Source organism: Zootermopsis nevadensis, unplaced genomic scaffold (assembly GCF_977971745.1).
Source record: "Zootermopsis nevadensis isolate Lab colony 2312 unplaced genomic scaffold, Znev_1.0 Znev_ptg000028l, whole genome shotgun sequence".
Classification (NCBI taxonomy): Eukaryota; Metazoa; Arthropoda; class Insecta; order Blattodea; family Termopsidae; genus Zootermopsis; species Zootermopsis nevadensis.
This window is the reverse complement of record NW_028259160.1, coordinates 1132249-1158264: the sequence shown is the minus strand read 5'-3', so window position 1 is coordinate 1158264 and position 26016 is coordinate 1132249. Positions and strand designations below refer to the sequence as shown.

The 26016-nt window shown below is 42.1% G+C and overlaps 1 long non-coding RNA gene across 1 annotated transcript; it reads right to left on the bottom strand.

The window, feature by feature from the left end:
* Positions 1-7662: 7662 nt before the first annotated feature.
* On the bottom strand, positions 7663-12227 carry LOC147872309 (uncharacterized). The gene is made up of 2 exons (XR_015537445.1): positions 11921-12227; positions 7663-9098 (listed from the first exon to the last, which is right to left on the bottom strand). It is a non-coding gene; the product is annotated as an uncharacterized LOC147872309 (long non-coding RNA).
* Positions 12228-26016: the final 13789 nt, after the last annotated feature.

Genomic DNA, 26016 nt, shown 5'->3' with positions numbered 1-26016 from the left:
AATTTCCAAATGCTCACACCCCAGAACCCGCTAAAGCATGGACACCAGAGGAACCGCCCTGATGATGGCGGCAGCAAGTACATCCGAAACGTCACTAAACTTCTACCAGACTACACGGCGCAAAAACCCAGAAGATAGACATCTTCAAAATATTATTGTTTGTGATACTAATTACGAAATAGAAGAAGTCTGGAAGTTATTTTGAAACGGAAATTAATTAAGCTAATGCATGTGTCAATGAGCAGAGATAGCTCAGTCAGTATAGTGACTAGCTACGGGATGGACGACCGGGGTTCGATCCCCGACGGGGGCAGAGGATTTTTCCTCTAGCCTCTGCGTCCAGACCGGCTCTGGGGCCCACCCAGCCTCCTCTACAATGGGTACCGGGGTCCTTTCCCGGGGGTAAAGCCGGCCGGGGCGTGATGCTGACCACTCACCCCCATCTAGTGCCGAGGTCAAGGAAGAGAGGAGCTATACCTCCTCTCACCCCAAGCGCCTATATGGCGTATAGCAGGACAAACTTTACTTTACTTTAATGCATGTGTCAAGGCGATTTCATAGACGTAAGTTAAGTTCATGGGACCGATGGGATTGCGGGTCGAATCTCGCCCATGTCATGCATGGTTAACCACATATTTCTGTATTGCATTGATTGCTTTGTTGAGTGTAATTCTGAGGCCAAACAGACTTCGATGTGTGGACAGTGAAAACAGCAGGAAAGGAAGATGAAAAGACAAAAAACTGGTTTTATGTTTGAGAGGCGAAGAAAACAGCACAGCGAGATGAAGGGTCGGCCAATGAGTGGGATAGGGCTGTTACAGGAAGAGAATAAAATAAATTATTGGTTAATGGTTAATAAATGGTTGGGATGGGTGAAGAATCAAGCACTGACGACCTGTTTTGATTGGGTGACTTCTGTATATTTAAATAGGCCAATGCCTTTTCAGTTCTTTCGTCATAGACTATTACAGCATATGTGGAAAGATAAGGAAGTGGTAGCTACTTATTTTTAAGTGCCATTCAGTATTTGTCTGGACGAAAACCACGAGAAACCTCAATCGGAATCGTAAGTCTTCGGATCGAGATTCGATCCCGTAACTTACCAAATACGAAGAACGGCTGTAGAAACCACTCATTACTTTAACCCCTGATGATGTAGGCAGAGGAAGTCTCCGAAACGCAGGGCTATTTCGTCATGTCGATGTCTAGCATTTAATTTGTTTCCTGTGTAATACGTGAATTTTTGCCTTCACACACTGGGAGTATTCACCGTGTTGTGTCAATTTCGCGTCTCTATCTTCACTTGTTTTAATTTATGCAAATTGAATGGCGGGCTGAAATAGCTTTTTGAACGAATGTGGATACGGATGAGATGGGTATGTAAATGTTTTCAAATGAAGCTTAGTTCCACGAGTCACAAAATTAATGAAGAGTAAATGACAGAGAGATTCCACATTTAAACATGAAAATTACGCGTCCTTCATTGTTGGTTTCTCTGACCGCAACAGTTCAGTGCTGCCGCGTGTCGGTACACGTCTGCTTTAGTGTCCTCGACTAGAGAAAATGGCGTCACGGTGACGATCTAAACTTTCATTTGGGGATGCACACAGTTCAAATCTCGTCCAGGTTACAGCATAGGCCAGTCTACACTGAGGTTTAAGTGGTTTTGTAGAACTTATCTGTTCACAAATTATGTTAAAACGTCTTTAAATTCTACCATGTTCCTAAAAACCGTTCCTGTAGCCTTCAAGCCCACTTTTGTATAATACCATTTTAGTGTGTTTTGTATATCCCTGACTTTATCGACTCTGCATTATTGTTTGGATAGCTGCTTACGTCAGTGGCGGCGTAACAATTGGTGTCAAAAAGTTAATTGGATCCAATGACTTTGTAACAAGGCGGACTTTTGTTTTGCTGTAGGGAAAGTGATAAGGATTGCGTAGCACACAAGCAAGAATTATTTGGTCGGGAAGTGTATCTCCGAGTCTGGGTGAGGAATTTAGTTTTCTGAGTTGAATAAGAAATTAATGTTTATTTCTTACGTTTGACCACCAGAATATATTTCAGAAATAAATATTAAGATAAACGCTTCGAGAATGAGGCAAAAACAGTAAACGATATCAGAGAATATTTTATATTGACTGTGTTAGCCATGTTAGCCCGGCTGACACAACGAACAGCGTCTTCCTCTAGTGTTTCAGTGGTACTCTATCTGTACACTGCATCATAACAGAACGTTCGCTTCAACTAGCTGGCTAACGGTGCATTTTATCTGTTCGGTTCTGTACTTTCAGTATACGGAGTATCACTGAACCACGAAAATAAGATACTTGTCTCCTGTCGAAGTCGTAATATTAAACTATGCAATCTGTGTTGGCCCTGCTTTTGGGCGCTGGTGCCGCATAGACGTGAGCTGTGTTGCCAGCATTTCAGAGGACAGCACTGCTTCCATCTTCAGGGCTCACGTTATCCCTGATGATGGCACACTGAGTCACCATCATCCTATAGAGAGATGACCATCAAGGGAAGAAGTCGGCTAGAAAATTATCTCTGTATTCAGGTCTTCACAGCTTATTTTCCGGATGCACTCGGTTTGGTTCTGGGTCGAGGCAATGTCTGTTCTGCGATGATCATATAATTAGCTAAAGAGCATCTTTGTGTGAGATACAACGTCGTTTAGTAACTTGACATTTATTAAAACGAGCAATCTGTTTGCTGATTGTTTTTTTGTACGAGATGAAGCCCAAGAAGTAGTCTGTGTGGGTAATATGTCGATTATTTACTCAATGTTTTGTTTCAAGAGCGCTCTGTTACAAGATGTGACTGTAATGCAGCTAGGAGGTGCTGGCGCATGCGCATTGTTTTTGAGTGTGCTGCCATCTGACGATAAGAATCGCGTGGAGTCAGGTGACTTGAGAATTGTTCTTTTGTTCTCAGTTCGTGCTTTCGCAGATTTGTAAACAAGTTCTAGTGCTTCTTTTATTGTGTGATGATTATGGCTGTAATTAGCCCTACCAGACTTTGAAGCCAGGTTATGTGACCACATAATAAGTAGCTGGTTCCATTTGGCTGACAGGTATGTGACCCATTACTGCCTTTCATGTTTTTAATGTACTTAAGATTCTCTTTCGGGCTTGAATTATTTGTAGACTCAGGCTACAATGTAACATTTTAATAGTAACCTAACAGGATGGAAAATGCTTACTGAACCAATCGTATTATGACTTCGAGAATACGAATATAACCTAACTATACTCAGAAAAGCAAAGTGAATTTTGGCAACAGTGACTAACAGCAAAATATAAGTAGAACGAAAAATCGATCTGGTCTTGACGACCAAGCAACTTTTGTAGGATCATGTTTAACGGAATAATATTTTAAAACTTCTCCATAGTTCCAAGAAATCACGTTTTAGCTGTGCCACAAGAATTTGTCTGTTAATGCTCAGAGTCTTAGAAACAAATTTCCATATTATTTAACATAAGATATGTGCATGCGAATGGTATTAAAGGGGTCATTAATTCAAGGAAGTGAAGCTTCTGGTACATTCAATTTTTGGCCATTTGGGTGTTTGTATATCGCACATTTATCCTCAAAAGTTGAAGAAGTGTGTTTCTACCTACCATAAGGTGAAATTGCTAGAAATGTCTTCTCCACACAACCAAGGCACATTCTGAAGAGAGAGAGAGAGAGAGAGAGAGAGAGAGAGAGAGAGAGAGAACAAGTAGCTGGTCACTCACTTTTTCCAAAGTAAATTCTTCCTTAATTTTATAGCTATTATACAGACACTGGTGTAGCACTGAAACAAGACGTTTATTGGTACTTCTGTATAAAATGGCCTACTAAACTTGTTTGCACCGTCTTTCAAGGGAATTCTTTGGATATACGACTTCTCTAACACAACATCTGCTGCTTTCAGAAGTTAGTCATGAGGCTTGCCTCAAATATTACTCTTCTTGAAATTTCTGTACGATCGTCTCGTGACCTCAGTTTACAACAGGACCCTAAAGCAAATCGATAATGTATCTCCCTTATCATGCGATGCAACATTACTGTGCTGTAGTGATAAAGGATATTGCTACTTGAATGCATAAATACATATTAATTTAAACGATAAAATATAAAATGCAAAGGCGAAACTGTAATTGTGTTTAATTATGCCACGTATACTTATGGGGGTGTTTTGCTCGACGTTTTCGTAACCTGGATAACAAACCGAGCTTGAGGCCACGGCCACTTTGTTCCCGGTACCCACTGGATAGGAGGCTGGGTGAGCCCTAGAACCTGTCTGGACGCGGTGGTGTAAAGAAAAATCCCGGATCCCTCTCATTCAGTCATTGCCTAGTCAGTATACTGACTGATGAACACTGGCTTTAACTAACTGACGAACAGAATCCTTCTTCAGAAGCTAGTAGTACACTTAACTAGTCAAGAAGTTCCCCGCCATTCATACTTCGAGGCCACGGAAGGACTTAACCAAGTCACCAGTACCGAGTTGTTAATTTTGCTACGCTGTGAGTTCTCCACTGTTCGTGTTGTAAAGTTGCTCGATTTTACTGTTCCTTTAAAGCAAGCTTGGAGTTATTTTGCGTCCATTGTACTGGTCCAGAATGTTCGGCCTATATTGTAAGTCCAAACGCAGTGCAGCTTGAAGTCTTTACCACCCTATTGAAAGGTGAAACGACAACTCCGGGAGATTTGATGAATGTCTCCAAGGCGACACAATTTATAGGAGCATAAAGCACGCGATATGAAGTCTTTCTGAAATATTAAGCAACAGTTTGTGTGCTCCTCACAGCCTTAGGTTATACGAACCCTTGCTTTTTTCTATGGTCTTGTTCTGTTTTGTTTTGTCTCCCAGCAAAGTACCACAACAAAAGCTTCGTTCTGTTGTGTACTTTCATATAATGCAAGCGAGTTGCTGTCCGAAAGTGTTATATGCGGTTGTGTGTCCAGAAATGAGAAACTGTCGTTCGTGTCACTATAACGTTGCAAGTAATGCACGGCTGAGGAGTTCTGTGTAAAATGAACGCGTAGTAAGTAATCAGTAACTAATCATTTTGTATTTATGAGTTTCGTATGATTTTCACTGTAAACAGCTATTATTTTCTTTAACAGCGTTAACCAGTTGATCTTTGTAATGGTAAAGAGTGGTGTTTTCTTAACAGTACTCAGTCAGTATAGTGACTGGCTACGGACTGGACGACCGGGGTTCGATCCCCGACGGGGGCAGAGGATTTTTTTTCTCTAGCCTCTGCGTTCAGACTGGCTCTGGGGTCCACCCAGCCTCCTCTACAATGGGTACTGGGATCCTTTCCCGGGGGTAAAGCACGGCCGGGGCGTGATGCTGACCACTCACCCCCCATCTAGTGCCGAGGTCAAGAAAGAGTAGGAGCTATACCGCCTCTCACCCCAAGCGCCTACATGGCGTATAGTGGGACAAACTTTACTTTACTTTTATTTAGATGAGTTTCGCTTCAACGGTTGACAAATTTATTGTTGCATTATTTTTGATAATGTTATTATGTCGTATCATAATAGCTTCTCCTCAGATTCACATAAGCATCACTGCTTGATCGGCAAGAATAATTCTGAAATTGGATTTCACATAATTCACCTCAGAAAGTAAACTTTCGCAATATTATGTAGATGACTTAAAATTGGACGTTTTGAACGTATTCTTTATGCCTCATCACGTAGGCCATTCTTGCGCTGTCATCCGAGGTCATTGCTCAGCAAGTGTTTTAGTGTTGTCCTTATTTCATTGTTGCCCAATAACTTGCGAGATGTTGTATTTAGGTCGTTGTTGGACTGACTAATTTGGTGTGATGCCACACCTCGGTTTTCCTTGTTATGAAACAAGGCTTTCTTTCCAACGTTAGAGCGTGAAGAACGCCTAAAATTTGTTAACCACTGCAAACTGTACCAGAGTAGAATTTCCGGGTCACTACCGCTTTAGAAATTCATCGCCTAAAAGTATTACGATGTCCAGAAGTGCTTTTATTGACCTCAAAAATTTGCGACTACTTCTGTAAATTCGAAGATCTTGCAACGAATTTTATGAGGGAACTGGCCGTAAAATTGTTTGTACCCAGCGCGCAAGATATAATTTATTTTTGCTGTTCTCTGTTTTCAGTGACATGCTTTTATGTTTACTTTTATAATGCCTCTTAACAGACGCTGTTCTATAAAGCAGACTGTCAGAATAGGGAATGATACTTTTCCTTCCACCATCCTTGAAATTCTTTGCCACAGTATTCGTCTCATCTTCACTTTCGGCCGTTCTGCTTAAAAACATTTCTAGAACTCTGAAATGAACACGCAACACATAATCCAACGAAAGAAACACAAAATTGTAGCGGTAAAAGAAGCTGACTAATGGCTGCCTGCAATTTGTTTGAATGAAACGATGGAAAAACGCACACCTGAGACAACGTAAAACGAATGGTTACGTGGAATCGCTCGTTCCTTTCGGTCTGTGGAGCATTTCTGTGCTTAGGACGTTTCTGTAAGGCCACACGGCGCTGTAACCCGAAAGACAGAAATCTTCATACTCACCGCCGTGGGAACCTCAAATCCTACATGTGATTGTTGCTTAGCAAATGATAACTGTACGTATTTGTGAAGTCTCCCATACACAGACGTAAACCTAATTTGCAACCACACTTATCAACAGGTAAAATAACCTTCTTCTTTTCCAAGGTCTGGGTACTGATTTCCCCGTCCAGAAACAAAGACTTGGATCTATTGATCCTTCCTCATTTTTGTAGATCTTCCACGATTTCTACTTCCGTTTGGTTTATATTTCATGTCACTGTAAAATAACATTTAATTTGTAATTTAGTTACTGGTTTACTTTTGCCAGTGGTTCGATATCGTCGATTTAATGTTTCTGCCTTAAAACTGTTAAAAGATTTTAATAAAATTCGACGTATTTTTGCTAAAATATTTCGTATATTTTATAGCACATTATTATTATTATTATTATTATTATTATTTAGTGTTCTGTCTGACGACAGGTCCATATGAACAGGATCCTTCCATCCTTTTCTCGGACTGGGACCTGTTCATATACGTTCTTGGCAGATGATCCAGAAGTGGTTTGCCATTGCCTTCTTCTGTGTGTGAATGGAGTAATTGTTGGGATGACACGGAGGAAAACTCCGTGTTGCCTAGACCACGGCCTTGCCCAACACAAGTTACAACTTAAGGCACATAATGTTTTCGTTGCTTGTATGTTTTGTTTCAGGCAAAAAACTGTTTTGTTGGTTATTTTTCCATCTTTCGGCGACGTAACCCCAGTTAGAAGATGGTGCTTATGGGAAATAGCGATTCTCTTTACAAACTATCCAGAAACGTAACTGCCTGTGCTCCAATTGAAGAAATTGGTACATGCGTGGGTTCAAGTGGTGCGTGGCATCCATGTTGTTTCTGTTCCACCAGTGACTCCTTTGACGGCGTCCATTAGCCGAATAGTCTCGAGGGTTTTCAGGAGACTGAGCGAAATATAAACACCGTTGGCTTAAAATTGCAGAGAAGGCATATGAAACTCGATGTTTCATGCGGCCCGACTCAATTCTCGAATTCTGTTCGATTTTCGACCCCGGATGTTTCAGTTTTATTAAATTTCAAGTTACGCACGCATGCCAAGCGACTAGTGTGTACTGTTTTTTTAGTCACTTTATTTGTGTGTGCTTGTGAGGGGACAGAGGAAAGGAAAATATATCTCTTGCTTAGGCCTAGAAATTGTAAAAGTAGGTGGTCATGATTTTCTTCAGTCATGCTAAGGCCCCTAGAACAGTCAACTTTCTCAATCGACCTTCCGCCGACACTGGAAGAATAGAAGATGATGAAAGAAAACAAGGAGAAAGGAATAAAGTAATAAGAGTAAGAGAGAAATAAATATATAGAAAGAAATAATAAAGGAAGATGCATAGGGGAGCAGAAAGAAGGCAAGGAGATAATAGGAAAGAACAGTAGACCTAAACAAGAGGCGTACACAGAGAAGAAACGAAAAGAGAAACGGAGGAGGAAAGGAAGAGCAAGGAACGAGTGAAACAGAAGATAAAGAAAAGAGAGAGACGCTAAACAGACTTGTTGAAAATAATAACTCTATTAAATATAATTACTCTCTAAATCGTGGGATATGGTGATGTCTGGAACCATTAGATTGGAGGGTGCTGGCTGCGTCCTGCTGTCAAATGGGCCAGAGTGGCTGCTCGGAATGCTATTGCCGACCCTGGCCTTGAATTACTTTCCGTCATTATTCACCTACCACAGTACGTAGCTTTGTGCTCGTAAAAACTTGATCCGACTTCATGTTGCTCAAGTGAGGAGACAGACGTGGTGTGTGCTGCATACTGTACCAGAACGCCGTGCTCTATCGCTCGCTGCCTTTCGACTAGAAGCATCTTCCTGTCTCAAACATAAGGATTAAGACACACGACACTATAATGAAACCTGATCTTTCTGTCTGGAGGAAGAACATAGCTTGAGGGTGCCTGAGAACAAAGTGTTCTAGAGAATATTTCTCCCTAGAGAGGAATCTTTTGTATGATTTGAGGTTTTCACAGCGGTGAGTATGAAGATTTCTGTCTTCTGGGTTGTTGCGCCGTGTAGTATGGTAGATGTTTACCAATGTTTCAGAGGTCCTTGCTGCCTCCATCAACATCACCCTGATGATGGAGGCACCAAGCCCACCGAATCGTCGGTAAACCTCTACCAGACGAAATGACGCAGTATCCTAGAAGACAGTAATCTTCATTCTAGTTTGTTTATTTGTTTGTTGGGGCAGATGCATGCCAGCGTCTCTGGTTATGTCCTATATAAGGCTTAGTTTTGTAAGTAAGATTCTCAGAATAGACTGCCTGATGGTTGTTCGTACTTGACACTAGTTGAATTCTCTGAGTTAATCACAAAGGCCCTCATGAACCAGAACCAGATATCAGAATTCTTCGTTGCATGTGGACACGGAGTCGTGTCGAACTGCCTCCATATTTGGGAGTTGGTGCCCCTGAGGCAGTGCTGACCTTCATGTCGAAATTCCGTGGTCGGCCGGCTGTTTCTTCCCGCCACATTCGACAGGTTCGCCCCATGCGCTGTATAACAGAAACACATTTTATTTCTAGTTTAAACGCAGCGAACGGGTTGGCACAGCTATAATGGGTGAATAGTACATCTGGGAGGTGCTTGGTTCGAATACCGGACATGACAGATCGTCCTGCTAAACGTGTCGGTCTCTGGTGTTATTGTTTGAAATTGACCACGACTGCTGTCACATACGTCCTCCATAATACATATTTATAATCATCCTACAATATTCGTTTGACGTTACACAAACTAAACAGCTGATGTTACTCTTATAAATAGGAATATCGTCTGATTACTACTAATAATAATCCGTGGCGTAACAGCCCTCTGAGAGCCAAAGCCGACTAGCTTGACTGCAGGCCGTTCACAAGCCTAAGCAGAGGTGAACGATCATCCAACCAGATATAGGGTGACGTGTGGTCAGAACGACGAACCCCCAGCCATTGCTAGTTTTCATGACCGGATTACGCTACTCATTGTAGCTCCCCAATTTCCTCACGATGCTGGGTTGGCACCGGTCCCATACACCAGTCGAAAATCTCATGAGAAATTTCTTTCCCCGAGACTCGAACCAGCGCGCATTCCGTATCACCGGTCCGAAGCATGATGCCTCAGACCGCGCGGCTAACTACTACAAAATAAACCACAGATCACATAAAAAACGGAATACAAATTAAACCCGCTATATAAAACCATAAGGTCCCCGGACTTCTCCGATTGTTATCGGCATATTAAGTACCTACGTCGTATACGTTTTGGACTTTTTGACTTGAAATAATTAAGATAAAGGCGATAATATTTTTAGCAGGCCCGCTGACGTCGATGGACATCTTGTCATCTTATTGTAATAAGATTTTTACCCTAAGAAGTTGAATTAGTGTCGTTAAGTAACTCGAGTCTATCAACCCCCACGAACAGACCTATGTCGATGTTGATCTCGTGAGGTATAAAGCTGGGTGAACTGGTAGTTACCAACGTTTCCGAGGAAAATACTGTCTCCAGATTTACGGATGCCCAGAAGACAGAAGAAATGTTTTTCCGAAACGTTGCTGTCTTGGGATATCTACAAGTCTGCACGACGTGACGACCCAGAAGAGAATCTCAAATCTCGGGCGTCACGAACCTGAGGTGTGTATCTCACTCTTCCACATCGGTTCTGTGGCTGCGGCGCCGAACACGGGAAAATAACACAAAGGAACGGTTGGCTCTCAGTCGTTCCGCACCTGCGTGTCTTCTAAATACCAATGAATGGAGCAACTTCTGCCACGTGCATGCGCTCTAAAATGTGATGTTTCATTATATTCTGCCTCCGGAGTGTCAGTGAAGAAGATCGATACGTAGGATTTGAGGTTTTCACGGCGGTGATGATGGAGGCAGCATGGACAACTACCAGACTACACGGCGCAACAACCCAGAAGACAGCAATCTTCATACTCTGATGACGGAGGCAGTATGACCTCTGAAACGTTGGCAAACATCGACCAGACTACACAGCGCAACAACCCAGAAGACAGAAATCTTCATACTCATCGCCCTGATGATGGAGGCAGTATGACCTCCGAAACGTTGGTAAACATCGACCAGACTACACAGCGCAACAAACCAGAAGACAGAAATCTTCATACTCTGATGACGGAGGCAGTATGACCTCTGAAACGTTGGTTAACATCGACCAGACTACACGGCGCAACAACCCAGAAGACAGAAATCTTCATACTCTGATGACGGAGGCAGTATGACCTCTGAAACGTTGGCAAACATCGACCAGACTACACAGCGCAACAACCCAGAAGACAGAAATCTTCATACTCTGATGACGGAGGCAGTATGACCTCTGAAACGTTGGTAAACATCTACCAGACTACACGGCGCAACAACCCAGAAGACAGAAATCTTCATACTCTGATGACGGAGGCAGTATGACCTCTGAAACGTTGGTAAACATCTACCAGACTACACGGCGCAACAACCCAGAAGACAAGCAATCTTCAACTTCGATACGGTTAAGGTAGTTCGTCATCTACGTGGTGTTTTATTCGGTAGCACTTCCGAAGGTCCATGGTTGGAATTTTGACCCAGAGAAATGTTGAAGTAAAGTTTATGGTTGTCCTCAGTCCCTCCAGGGAGAACACGTTAAATATTTTCCTTGACTGTTTCGTTTCTCGTATCTTACAATTCAGTAATTAGAACCGTGTTGTCATTCGTCGTTAACCCTTTGAAGCCGAAGATCGTCTGAATATTATTTATGAATTCAGTCCGTACCGCGAAGAAAACACTACACCTCACCATTACGAAAATCAGCTGGTTAACCCTTCGAAGCCGAAGCTCGTCTTCATAATATTTACGAATCCAGACCGTACCGCGAAGAAAACACTTCACTTAACCATTAGAAGTCGAATCAGGCGGTACCACATAAGATTTAACAAAAGAACATCCCGGTCAAAGCCTTAAATAACATATTCCACTTAAATAGTGTCGTTACATAACACAAGACTACATATCACAGTATACCCCTGAAGGTCCCTCGAACTTTCTCTTTTTACCATTTAAAACCGAAGCTCGTCTAAATAATATTTAAAGATTGGGTCCCTACCGCAAAGAAAACATTACATTCTCCATTGCGAAGATCAACTGGTTGATTCGCTCTTTACTCTGAGAATCATACGGAACATGTACAATACAGTCTTCCAGAAAAATGGAGAGTTACCGATTATTAAAGCAAGTGGTACATATAGATACCACTAGGCTCTAAGGTGTTGATCTTCGGTAATTCAAAACACAAACAGCAAGAAATAATGAGGTCAAATCGTCCCTGTGTCAAAGCACTTACCATAATGATGTATGGAGGGTTGGAGGTAAGACTCCACGCATTATAAACCTTACTGGTAGGTGGAGGTGAGTGTTTAGCTTCACGTTCTGCCAACTTTACCGCTGAGGGAGGTGATCCCGATGCTCGTTGGTTAGGACGACGGCTGCCCCAAGAGAAGAGAAAAAGATTGTTGTTATCGATAATCGAACTCGTCTTCTTCTCCCTTAGTGACAGTTACTAAATTTGATGGAGTACATTTATATTGTTGTGTTACATTTGCGAGATCCTGTCATGATGTTTCAGATCTGGGGGATGCGTCGAGAGGAATCTGATTCCATAGTGATTTTAGAAGATAAAGTGGTTTTTCCCATAGCTGTCGATTTCATGCTTACACCGGTTCCATACTGGCATAATTTATTTTTTTCTTAAAATTTCTAAAACACTTATCAAATCAAGAAATATTTCAAGTACCCTTGTGGATCTTACCGAGATCTGTATGCTGTGTTATGTGATATTTTGTACGTTTGAACCGATTTTAAGTCTACAAAAGATGTCTGCGATTCTAACAAAGTAGGAGTTGTATTGATTAAAATTAAATTAGCACAACAACGTTTAGTTTTAAGCCGTCAATAACGAATTGTGTCGAAAAATGTTTCGATGTTTCGTAAAGAAAACACGCAGATCGAAGCGATGTGTGTGACAGATACGACATCCTCATTATGCGTTCATTTCCTTTACAGTTCTCCTTGAAGGTGAAATGTTATCAGTGATCGAATCGTTTTTTTTTCCCGATAATCTTTCGCATTTCTAATTAGTTTCCCCAAAAATGAAGATGATAATGAACATAGACTTCATTACGATTATAAAGGCGGTGATGTACACTTATTTATGTTGTGCCACAGTGGCGCTTGGGGGGAGAGTTTAGTTCGTATTCATTGTTGACCTCGACGATAGATGAGGTGAATGGTCAGCGTACACGCCACGATCCGACTTTACTTCAGGTGAAAGAAATCCAATGCTCAGTGGATAAGAGGCTGGATGGGTCCCAATGCCCGTTAAGCGGCCCATCCACGTGCGAGTCTGACTCGGCGAGCTTGACTCGTGAGCCGGGCTCGGATATGTTTCACCACACGTGCATAGCAGACTCGGCTCGTGACACCCCACCCACAAACGAGTCTGACTCGGCGAGCTTGACTCGTGAGCCGGGCTCGGATATGTTTCACCACACGTGCATAGCAGACTCGGCTCGTGACACCCCACCCACAAACGAGTCTGACTCGGCGAGCTTGACTCGTGAGCCGGGCTCGGATATGTTTCACCACACGTGCATAGCAGACTCGGCTCGTGACACCCCACCCACAAACGAGTCTGACTCGGCGAGCTTGACTCGTGAGCCGGGCTCGGATATGTTTCACCACACGTGCATAGCAGACTCGGCTCGTGACACCCCACCCACAAACGAGTCTGACTCGGCGAGCTTGACTCGTGAGCCGGGCTCGGATATGTTTCACCACACGTGCATAGCAGACTCGGCTCGTGACACCCCACCCACAAACGAGTCTGACTCGGCGAGCTTGACTCGTGAGCCGGGCTCGGATATGTTTCACCACACGTGCATAGCAGACTCGGCTCGTGACACCCCACCCACAAACGAGTCTGACTCGGCGAGCTTGACTCGTGAGCCGGGCTCGGATATGTTTCACCACACGTGCATAGCAGACTCGGCTCGTGACACCCCACCCACAAACGAGTCTGACTCGGCGAGCTTGACTCGTGAGCCGGGCTCGGATGTTTCACCACACGTGCATAGCAGACTCGGCTCGTGACACCCCACCCACAAACGAGTCTGACTCGGCGAGCTTGACTCGTGAGCCGGGCTCGGATATGTTTCACCACACGTGCATAGCAGACTCGGCTCGTGACACCCCACCCACAAACGAGTTTGGCTCAATGGAACCCGAGCCGAGCCAGACTCGTACGTGGATGGGCCGCTTTAGTTTTATTTGTGAGTTTTTTCATTTGATGCAGTGTTGGCTTTACTTAGAAATTTAATAATATCATAAACTGAGTTATAAATTAAATAGATATTTACCTTCGTCTTCTTAATTAGTTTTCCGTGTTATACGACATATTCGATTATCCAACTGTCTTTCAGTCTCGTTTAGGTCTATTATCGGAACTCTGCATTAATTAACACAATTGAAGAAATGGATTAATTAGTTGTCAGGTACATCTGCTTCTCAACTAGTGTCTTGGAAGATCTGAGTATCGTGGAAGAAGATAGATAGTAATTTTGGAGCACGATTTTAAAAAAAGTCACAGTGACTGGCTTAGAACAATGATCAGAAAAAATATAGGTCCTAAAACTCTACAAAGTTCAATATCTCCTTCATTACCATCTGTACTTTCAAAACACTGAAGGTTATTGAGTGGCGTTTCTACAGGATGAATATTCAGTGCATTCAGATTTATTGTTATGCATTCTGCCGTTATACACCGCAACTAAAAAACATCGGTCTTTATTTCGTATTATAACAAATGTTCTTTCTTCGTTATTTCCTTGATTTTTTTCATTCATTCCATGTCTTATTGTTCCATACCAACATTTTTGAACGTGACTATACTTGATTACAATGTTTTTTTAGGAAGACTGGAATACAGTCAAACCAGCATATGACTCGTAAAGCGATTTAAAGAAGACTACCACAATATATAGATTTAATAAAACATTTAATAGGTTGTGCAGTTGAACATTCGCCTTGTACATGCACCCACCCTACGTACAAAACACGTTAACGGGGTGTTAACCACCCGTGGTTTCTATTATTTAGGCCTAAAATAGACGGGCCTATTCACCGATGTGTGAGCCTTTAAGCCTATAAGCCTGGAACGGTGTGGTACACACTGCGGAGTGTGAGACAACGTTATTATATAAAACAAAACTCTTAAGCACTTGGGAATATAAACGAAACGAAAAAAAATTAAGGTTTGAATGGCTAGAAGTGAGTAATTTTCATGCACCGCGAGTTCGTTTTCCACTGCTTACGTAATCAGCCGATCATCAAGGTCTTATTAACTTCGTGGAAAACCTTGTTAAAGCTTTCGACCAGTGACGAAACATGTTCGGTGTTCTTGGTTTGGGAAGGAAATTAGCTTTTACGATAGCGTGTCTTCCTTGAGCGTTCATTTAAATTCACAGACAAGTTGAATGTTCGTGGCCCATCTCATAAAATAGCCAAGTGTCATTGACGATTTTCGTGTTATGGACAAAATAGCTCACCATATATATATATATGAGCCTCCTGCTCACAAATGTAGTCTGAAAAACTCAAGGGATCACAGGAGTATAATATTAAAATGGATCGTAAGAAAATAAAGTGTGTGTACTGGATTCATTTGGCTTTGGATAGGGGCCAGTGGCGGCCTCTTCTGAAGACGGTAATCAGGCTTTTTTGTTCTATATACGGTGGGTAGTTTTTTGACCAGCTGAGTGACGTAATCTTCTGAAGGAGGTCTCTTTGCTGCATGTAGTTTGAGCAGTGTAGTACTTGTATTGCTGAGTACTTACTCCGTGGTTGTGTCCATTGAAGGACCTTGGCAGCCTCACACATGGGGGGAGGCGGAGTTAAGCTAATTTAGACATTTGGTAGGACTCCTTGGACGAGTGATCAGCCTGTCTTAAGGCCTCTACCTACACAGGACAGCAGAACACGGAATGACGCGGACAAACATCAATACCTTGATTGGGATTCGAACCCACGAGCGATCAAGGTCCACGCCCCAGCCGGCGTGGGTAACCACTGTGATCTGCACCTATGCATAAATGAACGTCAGTACGGATCTAAAGTCACAAAGAAAATATCTGGATACAGTTAACTTTGAGGAATAAATCACTTCGAATGTGGATTTCTGGAGCTGGATGCGTAAAATCGGTTTCATAAAAATGGAAACTATGATTTCATTGAAAAATGACGTCGTTGTTTTAATTGGAGGACACACAGAGGTGCATGAAATGCTTGTTGTGCAAGCGTTGTAACATGAAACTGAGTCGAACGGTTTCCCACAACATTTAGTTTTCGTTGGAACTCAGCGTCTTCGTCGTGGGATATAGGAGAGTCGTTGCTCGTTTGTGTGACGTCACAGTCTGAATCCAGCTGAAAGGACGGAACTGGCGTTTCACGGGTAGATACAATAACGTAAAGCCTTTTCAGATAATAAATTTAATTACTTGCATAAGATTTTTAACAATTTTATTCAATTTTCAATGAAAATTATACTTTATAAATACAGACAAGTCACACAACTCCTATTTTGAAAATATGTTTTTAATTCTTCACAATCTTTTGAAACAAAATAGTTGTATACGATCGGATACTATTAAAATACGTGGTCTCCAAATTAATATCGCATCACCACAGTAGTAATATTCCTTCTTTGTATGTGACCCGCCACACTCCAGCCGCGAAGCCCTAAAGAAAAGAAATAACTTCTCCGCCTTGTTTCAGTTTTTGTGAAGCGATGCCATATCCGAATTTTTTCCATCTTAACTTCGAGGAGACGGATTCTGTTGAAACTTGATAAAAACATCACTTTGGGCTATTTCACCTCTGTACTTTCTAATTTTTTCATCAGTCTTTCAAGATGGCAGCCGTGAGAATATCCGAGTGACTTTCCCGTCATTTGATGTAGCAGAACGAGAAGCAAGTTGACAACAAACGTCCCATAACACAGGTGACATGTTAGAATGCACCGCCCCTAGACAAACAGGTGACACGTCACAACGCTGTGACTTACAGGGTCGGTCAACTACCTGGCTCGGTAACCCAGTTGGCAGCGATCGATACTTCCACTCTGCTCCCGTACGGACAACGCTCGTCTCCCATGCTTTGCCTGCTCAGTGACTGTTCATTGGAACTTATTTTCCGCATAAACATAAAGTTTGACATGCAGACATTTAATTTCTTAATACACTCCTAGAACAATATGCAACTAAGCACGCTTACCGCTTGTCCTTATGAAGCGACGGCGAAGTGGGGCCTTACAACTGTCCTTCCATATTTCGGAATTGTCTTTTCTCATTTTATCGTTGTCGTAGTTTTCCTCATACACGTACTTTTATCTAATACCGACAAGAATAAATGAGTTATTTATAACGTTTTGATAAAAGCCCGTGGAAATTAGAGCAAGTAAACAATTTTTTTAAATGCCTTCCATGAAATTCTGATGTTGACGGTAGATTCATTATGCACTGTTCAAATACATCGTTAATGCTGTAATTACCTACATTAGGACTAATTAGCTGTAAATAGGAATCGGGGGGAGTAATTTCTAGAGAGACAGTTTTTAAATCGTCAGAATTACATAATTGAAATCACTTCTGTGAAAATGTCTACTGCGGCCTGGGTTTGACACCATGGAGTCGTGTGGTTGGCCATCAAAGTTTCCGATGAACATTCTGCATTCATCTTCGGGGTAGCCGTGTGTAGAGGTGGGATGTTGAAAGGTTTCCTGTAAATATATGGCTGAGAAACAAGAAGATTGACCTCTCCCCCTTCCAAATGACCTTGGTAGGACTATTTTTTATCGTCTTTTCTGGTTCTGACTAGCCTTAATATTAGTCATTATAGGTCTTGAAAAGAATTTGCGATGAGTAGAAGTGTTAAATAAATAATGTTAATGCAAATTAATTACTTAGCCCTTCGAAAGAACATTGGTAACTATACGTCACACCTGTCTCAACAATAACTCTGCATTTTCTATGCATAGGTCTCGCATGATTCTTCGTGTAAACAGCAATTACTTCCTTAAACAGCTAACAAGTTTATCTTCGTAATGGTGAACAGTTGTATTTTCTTTGCGGTACGGGCATAATTCTTAACTATTATTTGGACGAGCTTCTGCTTCAAAGCGTTAGTGTCATTCGGGTATTCGTTTTTACGTATTTTATGTTATTTTTCCCTTTTGAATAACCAGTCAAGATAGCAGTCACTAAGATTATTACTGAAAACTATCCTCACAGGAATGTAACTCCCATATTTAATAATGGGTCTGTAAAAGTGTTCTTCTCAATTCTCGATTATGTCTTAAAAGATTTCATTATATAGTTTCTTACCAAGTGATGAAACACAAAATGGGTAGCGAAGAGTATGAATAATTATGCTCCAGAAACCAATGAAATAGGTTAGTGTGGATTAAAGCAGGTGTTTGGGGAACTGAAAAGGTTTAGATAGAAGTGCCCCTTGTGCATGAGAGACGAAAATGTCAACCATATAATGTTGATCTGCCGAGAAACCAAAAAAACTGAGAATATAATTTCTGTGTGAAATGTGGCCATGTTTAAAAGAGGAACTAGCATAGGCCTATAGAAACAAATTGCAAATAAAATGCATATAATAAGTTCCGGAGAATATTTAAAGTTAGACACAGATGGTAAAAACGGGCGAGGAAATTATACATTTCTTGGTTAATATAAAATAATAATGTATATATGGAAGAGACAGTGCGACATAAACCAGGTGTTAAAAGGTTATCATTCGCACACTGATTTGCTTGTGAAAGAACTCAACTCAGATTTTCAATTTCAATTTCAGAAAATGTCTTCGATGTACGGATTTTCCCGTTAGGAAATATTTTTCAGAAATGCAATTGCATCGTAAGTTAGGGCAGAAGCCCTAACCCTGTTAAAACCAACTGTTCGTGCTGTAGGATCGTACTGGCAGGGCAACTGGAAACACAACTTTGCACTGTCTGCTGGATGAATACAAAACACACGAACGTAATGCGTTACCATGGAGACAGCTCTGATGGACATCGGCCTGTCTCGCCAGCCAATAGGCAGCGGATAATATGAACAAAAGTGACCGTGGAATCAACGAACCACTTAATGAAGTTATTCAAAATGTTTCCAGTGCTGTATAACCAGAATTTACCCTCCGAAGTTACTGATATGTCTGCACTAGATTCACGGTGACTGAAGTGAATACAAGCAAACACTGTGTACTGTACGCGAGAGTTAAGTGGTAAATGCATGTGAGGTTTGCGGCCAGGGAAGTCAAGTGCCGAATTACTAGCAGACTGAAAAAAGTCGTGCTTGTTCTCATTTGATGCAAATTTTATGGGTAATACTTTATAACTCTAGAACTGTTCAAAATAATAACAGTAATAAGAAGTCAAATAAATGAATATCGATATTACGAACAATGTAGCAGCGTAAAGCAACAAATACGTGTGAGAAATATGTTTTCAGAATTTCACTGTTTCCGTTCTTTCGATCATGGACTCATTTTGAAGCAGGTTTTCTGCTTATCGTACGTATTACTTTGTAGTTATCCATATTTACGTCAAACACGTCGTAAACGAAATAGCCTACAGCACATTAAATGTACCACTAACGAAATACGTTCAGGGAAAACTGTTATTTATGTAAATATTAATTTTTGATTTTCTTACTTAGTTCGCGTACCACTCATCATTGGCTCGCGTACCACCAGTTGGGAAACGCTGTCCTACAGTATGGCATCGAGAAGTGAATTATGTTAATTTATGAAATTGTTGCTTGAACCATGTGATGAGGCTTAACTTCCAGTTGACAGCTCCATGGCGTATGCGAAGTTAATAGTTACACAGCTGGAGAGGAAAATCCATCGCTTTTATGGAACCGGAAGTTTTATGCGGTGGTCACACGAGCTCGCCATTAGATGGAGCTGAGTGATTAGTTGAATCCTGAAGAAGCCTGTTTGCCTTCTCGTATGGAGTTGCCTGTGTCCATTGAACATGTGACTGAGTGGATCTGAACGCTGGTCTGGACACATTGGTGATGAAACTGGGAACAGAACCGTACCGAGATAAAATCTGTGTCCAGTGATTACAGGCAGAAGGAAATTTCCTTCCTTACGGTTGGCTACCTGAGGTATTCACGTGTTATGGTTTGCCTGCATCACGCATTTCTGTTGCGTCTTCTTTGTTTTCATCATCATCATCATCATGACGGGGCAGGATTTTGTTGTTTTAACGCTGTAGATTTGTATCTGAACGTACTGTGTTTGGATATCGTCCGGGTTACTGATTATCCAGACTTGTTTTCGTTGTGGTTTTCCTCACTTACTCCATTCTAAATCCGTGATACTAACGTACAGGGAGAAAGGAAGAAAGGAACGAAGGAGAGAAACATGACGTAAGAACAGAGAAGAAAAAGAAAAAAGGGGGAAAGACGATGGGCAAAAGGAAGAGGATAAAAATGGCGAGAAGAGACGAATTAAAGTAAGTTTGAGAGAATATCAGAAATATGGGAAGAAGAAATGAAGGAAATAAGAGGAATTATGATGTAAAGAAGAAACTGGGGAGAGAAAGAAAGAACGAGGAATCTGTGTAAAGAAAAGGCGATGAAGAGGAAGAAGGAAAAGAAGACGTACAAGGGACACGAGAGAGAAGAAAAGAAAAATTAGAAAAAACAAATCACATGTGAACTTCCTTCGACTGAACCGGACAGTTGCTGCTTTGACTTTCAGTAAAAGCAGCCGGAATTTGCGCCACGTCTTTCTGGAAAGTATGAGGAAGACCACGACATACCACAGTGAAACAAAGGCATTTAGAAACACCGCACAATGTCGGTTCTAGGCCCTCGGGGAGCAGTTTAGCCCCTTTATTAGCTCAAGAAGCTCATATTTGAGACCTACGCGGGGGGGGGGGGGGGTAACACCCCCACACCCAGGGTTTAATTTGCGAGACAGTTTGACAGTGGCGGACTGGTCAGAGCTATTCCACTGCCATCGTGTAACCAAATAAGGCACGGAAAATGCTATTTCGTGTCGCATGTCGTCTAGTTTGGAAAGTATGATTTTCCAGATGAACAGCTTATAACTTGTAGCGCAAGATGATACGATGAGGACCGATCGTGAGATGAAAATGATGTGGAAGGAAAAAATATTCTGGTCTGAATCGCAGTATGCATTCCTAGAAATAAATATGCTCTTAAATCGTCATGGGTGGAATTTTGATTTGTTATTGTCATTTACAAGTTTTTGACTTTGCCACATTTTTGAATGGTTTATTAACTCTTTATATCGTGATTCTGTCCTGTCGTCTGATGACATGAACATGTACTTAGTCTTTTATACGTATACTTAAATACCAACTTCCTTATAGCATGTCATAAAATTCAGATTTTAGCAACAAGTAATTTGTTAAATAATATGTGGTTGATGTATTTACTCGTTTTGTTTCAACCGTTCTAGCTTTTACAACATATTTTCTAAATTAATTTTTAATTTTCGTTTAAACCACATTATTATTATTAAGTGTTCTGTCTTACGACAGGTCCATTGCTCTGCCCAAAAAGAGCTCTCCAGTTGTCCCTATTCTCGGCTTCTCGCTTTAATTCCTGGAACGTCATCTTCTTTCCTTGTTTAAGGTCGTCGGTTAGCTGTATCAATCTTCTTCCTAGTCCTCGCTTTCCTTCAACCTGGCCTTCGGTGATATCACTCATTAATCCATTCCTTCTCATAATATGTCCCAGCCAGTTAGCTTTCCTTCGTGTAATCGCCTGCAGAATGCTTCTTTGCTCGTAGACTCTCCTCAATACTTCTTCGTTGGTCACTCGATCCGTCCACCTGATCTTCTCTGTTCTTCTCCAACACCACATTTCAAAACTCTCCAGGTATTTCTGTTCCTTCTTCATCTCCAAGCCCAACTTGCTAGTGAGAAGTATCCTCTTCTTGACGAAAACTGCCTTGGCCATGGCTATCCTTGCTTTTACTTCCTTGGTGCATAGGGCGTCCGTCGTGACTATGCTTCCCAAGTACTTGAAATGCTCCACATTCTCCATCTGTTGGTTTCCAATTACAACGTTCAATGGTTCTGCTCTCGGTGCTATCCTCATTACCTTTGATTTTTCAATGTTGATTTCCATTCCATACTCTCTACCCGTTTCCACATAGACCCCAATTAATCCTCCCCCGGATAATCGCGAGTCTACTGTCCTTGAATCATGTGAGTATCTGAAAGTTGTTCGAAGAATATTCTGTACCGTGGAAGAAATTCATTTTCTTAACCTTCTGAAGCTCAACATTCCTTACCTCAAAGAAAACGACGCGTCTGTATTACAAGGACGTGTTTGTTAATACTGTTTAGTCACTTCCGAGAATCATGCGAAACCCATTAATACATTCTGTACGCAACTGCACAATTATTAGATTTTAAAGTAGATGGTAAGTGGGTTAAAAATAGTTTCGAATTATCAGTTTACCAGCATCAGCTTATTTTGAGCAACTGTATGTAAACTCAGAAACATGGTCTCTCACTCAGAGGGAGGAACACAGATTGCAGGTGTTTGAGAATCGGGTGTTGAGGAGGATATTTGGGTCTAAGAGGGAAGACGATGGGGCGTGGAGAAAACTGCATAATGACGAGCTTAAAAATCTGTACTGCTCCCCCAGTATTGTGAGGGTGATTAAGTCGAGAAGAGTGAGATGGGCGGGACATGTAGCGCGCATGGATGGGACAAGAGGTGTGCACCGGGTATTGGTTGGGACACCTGAAGGGAAGAGACCTCTGGGGAGACCTAGACGTAGATGGGAGGATAATCTCAGGCGGGATCTATGGGAGATAGGAGTTGAAGGAAAGTGGATTTTGTTGGCCCAGGACAGGGTCCGGTGGAGGGCTTTGGTTAATTCGGTGATGAACCTTCGGGTTCGGTAAGCCATCTAGTTAGTTAGTTAGTATGTAAACTCATCTTATTTTACTTGGTAAAAGTGAGAAGAAATTAAAACAGCGAAGGTAACTCACCTCAAGGATGAATAAACTTCCTGTGCAGAATTTAATTTAACAAGAGCGCCTTCTTTTATTTGTAGTATCCATAAATGACCACTGTTTCCGGACGATGAATATCTTCGAGGTATGGAAAATGTCGGCAGTGACATACTGGTTAGGCCACCTCGGTTTCGTCCTGTTATCCCCGTTATATGCTGGTCAGATTTGAAACTTTTGAACCATAATACAATGATTGAAAGCTTAGAACAATTGGATCAATGCGGCGAGCCAGAATTATAATTGAAGTTCGATGTATCAAGACTGACAGCGGAAATTCCGTTCATAATGTTACTATTTTTAGAATTTAACCACAGTTTATGCAGGATTTCGTGGAATGCGACCGATTTACTAATATAAAGCAAATTCTGGGTATTGTATTAGTGTGACGAACGTCAGTCGTGAAGAGTTTGCATATTTGATAGCGACAGTAACAGATGATAATTAAATTCACAAAGAAGTTTGGGAATGCCATACAACTCAGAAACTTTTTTTTCATATTCCTGTCTACTACGGGATGGACGGCCGGGGTTTGATTTCCGACAAGGAAAAAGATCTTTCCACCACCACCGTGTCCCGACTGTCTCTAGGGACCACCGAACTTCCTATCAAATGGCACATTCAACGGGTATAGCGGCAGGAGCGTGAAGCTAACTATTCACCGTCAGCTACAGTCGAAATTAGCATGCCTGGAGGTATACGAGGTGCGATCGGAAAGTTTCAAGACTGTGTCAATAGAGGGCGAACCGGATGTAGTACGAGCTTCTGCCGCTAGGGGGTGCGGCCTACATTCATAGTGAATCAGTGTGCCAGCCGGCATCATCGAATTAGTATTTGTTTCTTAGTTACGGGCGTTTTGGTAGTGCATTACACCGACCCTCCTGCGATTTCGGAATGGCGTGTGCATCAAATTTTGCCAAAGACTCGCCAAAACGGCTACGGAAACCTATGAAATGCTAAAGCAAGCATTTGGGGAGTCCGCAATGGGTCGTGCACAAACTTCTGTGTGGCATTCACGTTTTAAAAATGGCCGAACCTCTGTCGATGATGACGAGCGTTCTGGACGACCATCTTCGAGCACAACGCCCGAAAATGTTACGAAGATTCGGCAGGCCATTCACGAAGATCGACGTCGTACCATCAACGACTTGTGCGACATTGTTGGGATAGGCTATGGGACCTGTCAGCTGATTCTAAAGGAAGAACTCCACATGCGACGCATCATGACAACGCGCCAGCGCACACCGCCCTCAAAGTTCGGCAGTTTTTGGCCTCAAACACCATGGCCGTCATCCCGCTCCGTGTGACTTCTTCCTCTTCCCAAAGATGAAAATTCAGCTAAAGGGAAGGAGATTTGAGACGATAGAAGAGATTCAGGCAGAATCGCAGATGGTGCTTGACAGGCTGACAAAGAAAGATTTCCAGGGATGCTTCCAGGCTTGGCAGCGGCGCTGGGATCGTTGTGTTCACTCCCAGGGGAACTACTTCGAGGGTGATGGATGAATTTAATACCTAAGATAAGTGTACGGGTTTTTATAGGCGCAGTCTGGAAACTTTCCGATCGCACCTCGTACCTCCACTCCACTGCATGGTGTGGTGTTTGAACACTGGTGTCGATTTTATACATTCCTCCTGTTAAAAGAAAAATACTTAGACGTACAAAACTGACCGGAGATGGTTGACCCCATGTAAACAGATGTCTCATGTGTGTGGGACAAAGAAAACAGCTGATGGCAGTTACCAACGAGAGCAGATGTCGTCCGACTTAACCCTTGTCTCTATTCATTACACTTGTTGACGTAAAAAGTGTGATGCAAGGCTGCTTCCACTGTAACCATGGCAACGTCAATAAAGAGCTAGGCTCTTTCTTCCCCGTATTTGGTCTAGACAGACAATGCGATTCTGCTAAGGATGTCTACAAGTATTCGAAACGTAGGACGATATTTTTAAATTGTTGATATTAATATCACCAATGCTACGTAATACAATGACAATAAATGATATCAAAATTGATGAGACTCTTGAGAAGAAGATATGGTTTATTTACCATTTAGTCACCTGACGTGCTTGTAACCCGAGAGCCTTTCATCAACAGAAAATAAGCTGTATCAGCCCTGAGGATGAAAGCAGAGATTGTTCTCGAAACGTTGGCAGAAGATATGGTTTATTCACCATTCAGCCATCTGACGCGGCTCGTAACCCGAGAGTCTTTCATCAACTTCTGTCGCAGCGAAAGCTTCACTGTAGTTATCAAAATTGTTAAAGTATAGTTTTATTTATTTACTTTCAACAACTATTTACTGAGAATAATTAGTTCTAAGAGATCTATACTGCCTATTTCTGGGTAATTAGACCCTTTGAAAGAGCTTAACAAATTATAAGGTTGCTCTTCGCCAGGAATTTTTAGGGTGATTAAAAAAAAAGAATTCGGTAGTTTGTGCGATGACGCAAGATTTGATACTTCCGAAGAAGACAGCACGTGGCAGATATCGACGTTAATACGAGGCGCGTCCACAAAGTAAGTTTCCCACTCGTCCCACAGCTAGCAAACCTTATATTGCGCGAAGCGACTGTGCGTACGTGATAGAGCAATGACGTAGCATGGCGCATGCACTAACGGTACTTCCCGCGTTCTCACAGTAGCATCGTTGCAGCTGTTGAAGATGGAGGTTCTTATTCCAGCTCCCGCCGACTGTGAAGTGCGGTCAGTGATAACGCTAGGCCGCACACGGCTCGACGGACAGCAAGTCTCCTGCAGGAGTTCAGCTGGGAGGTGTTTAATCATTCACCCTACAGCCCGGACCTCGCTCCCAGTGATTTCCATCTTTTCCTACACCTCAAGAAATTCCTGTCCGGTCAGCGTCAGCGTTTTGAGAATGACAGAGAGGCGGAGATGGTTGTCACACAGTGGTTCCAATCCCAGGCGGCAGACTTCTACGACACAGGTATTCAAAAGTTGGTCCCACGGTATGACCAATGTCTCAATTCCGGTGGCGAATATGTTGAAAAATAGCTGGACACTTGCTGTATCTGTTGCAATAAATATTTCCATAAAATTGTGTTTTGTTTCTGTAAACGGCCCCAGGGAAACTTACTTTGTGGACGAGCCTCGTACATGGTCTATCGAACTGGTCTGAGATGTTGTGGAGAAGGCGTCTAGTTGCGTGGTTTTGCGGAGTTTCAGGTCTCATGACGCAAGGATGTTCTTGCAGGAGCCGGTAGCGCCAGTTACCGAATTTGGAAAGAGACAGTATACCAAGAAATACAGGAATAGACGATAAACGTAGTCTTATGAAAACTAAGCTTCCACGCAA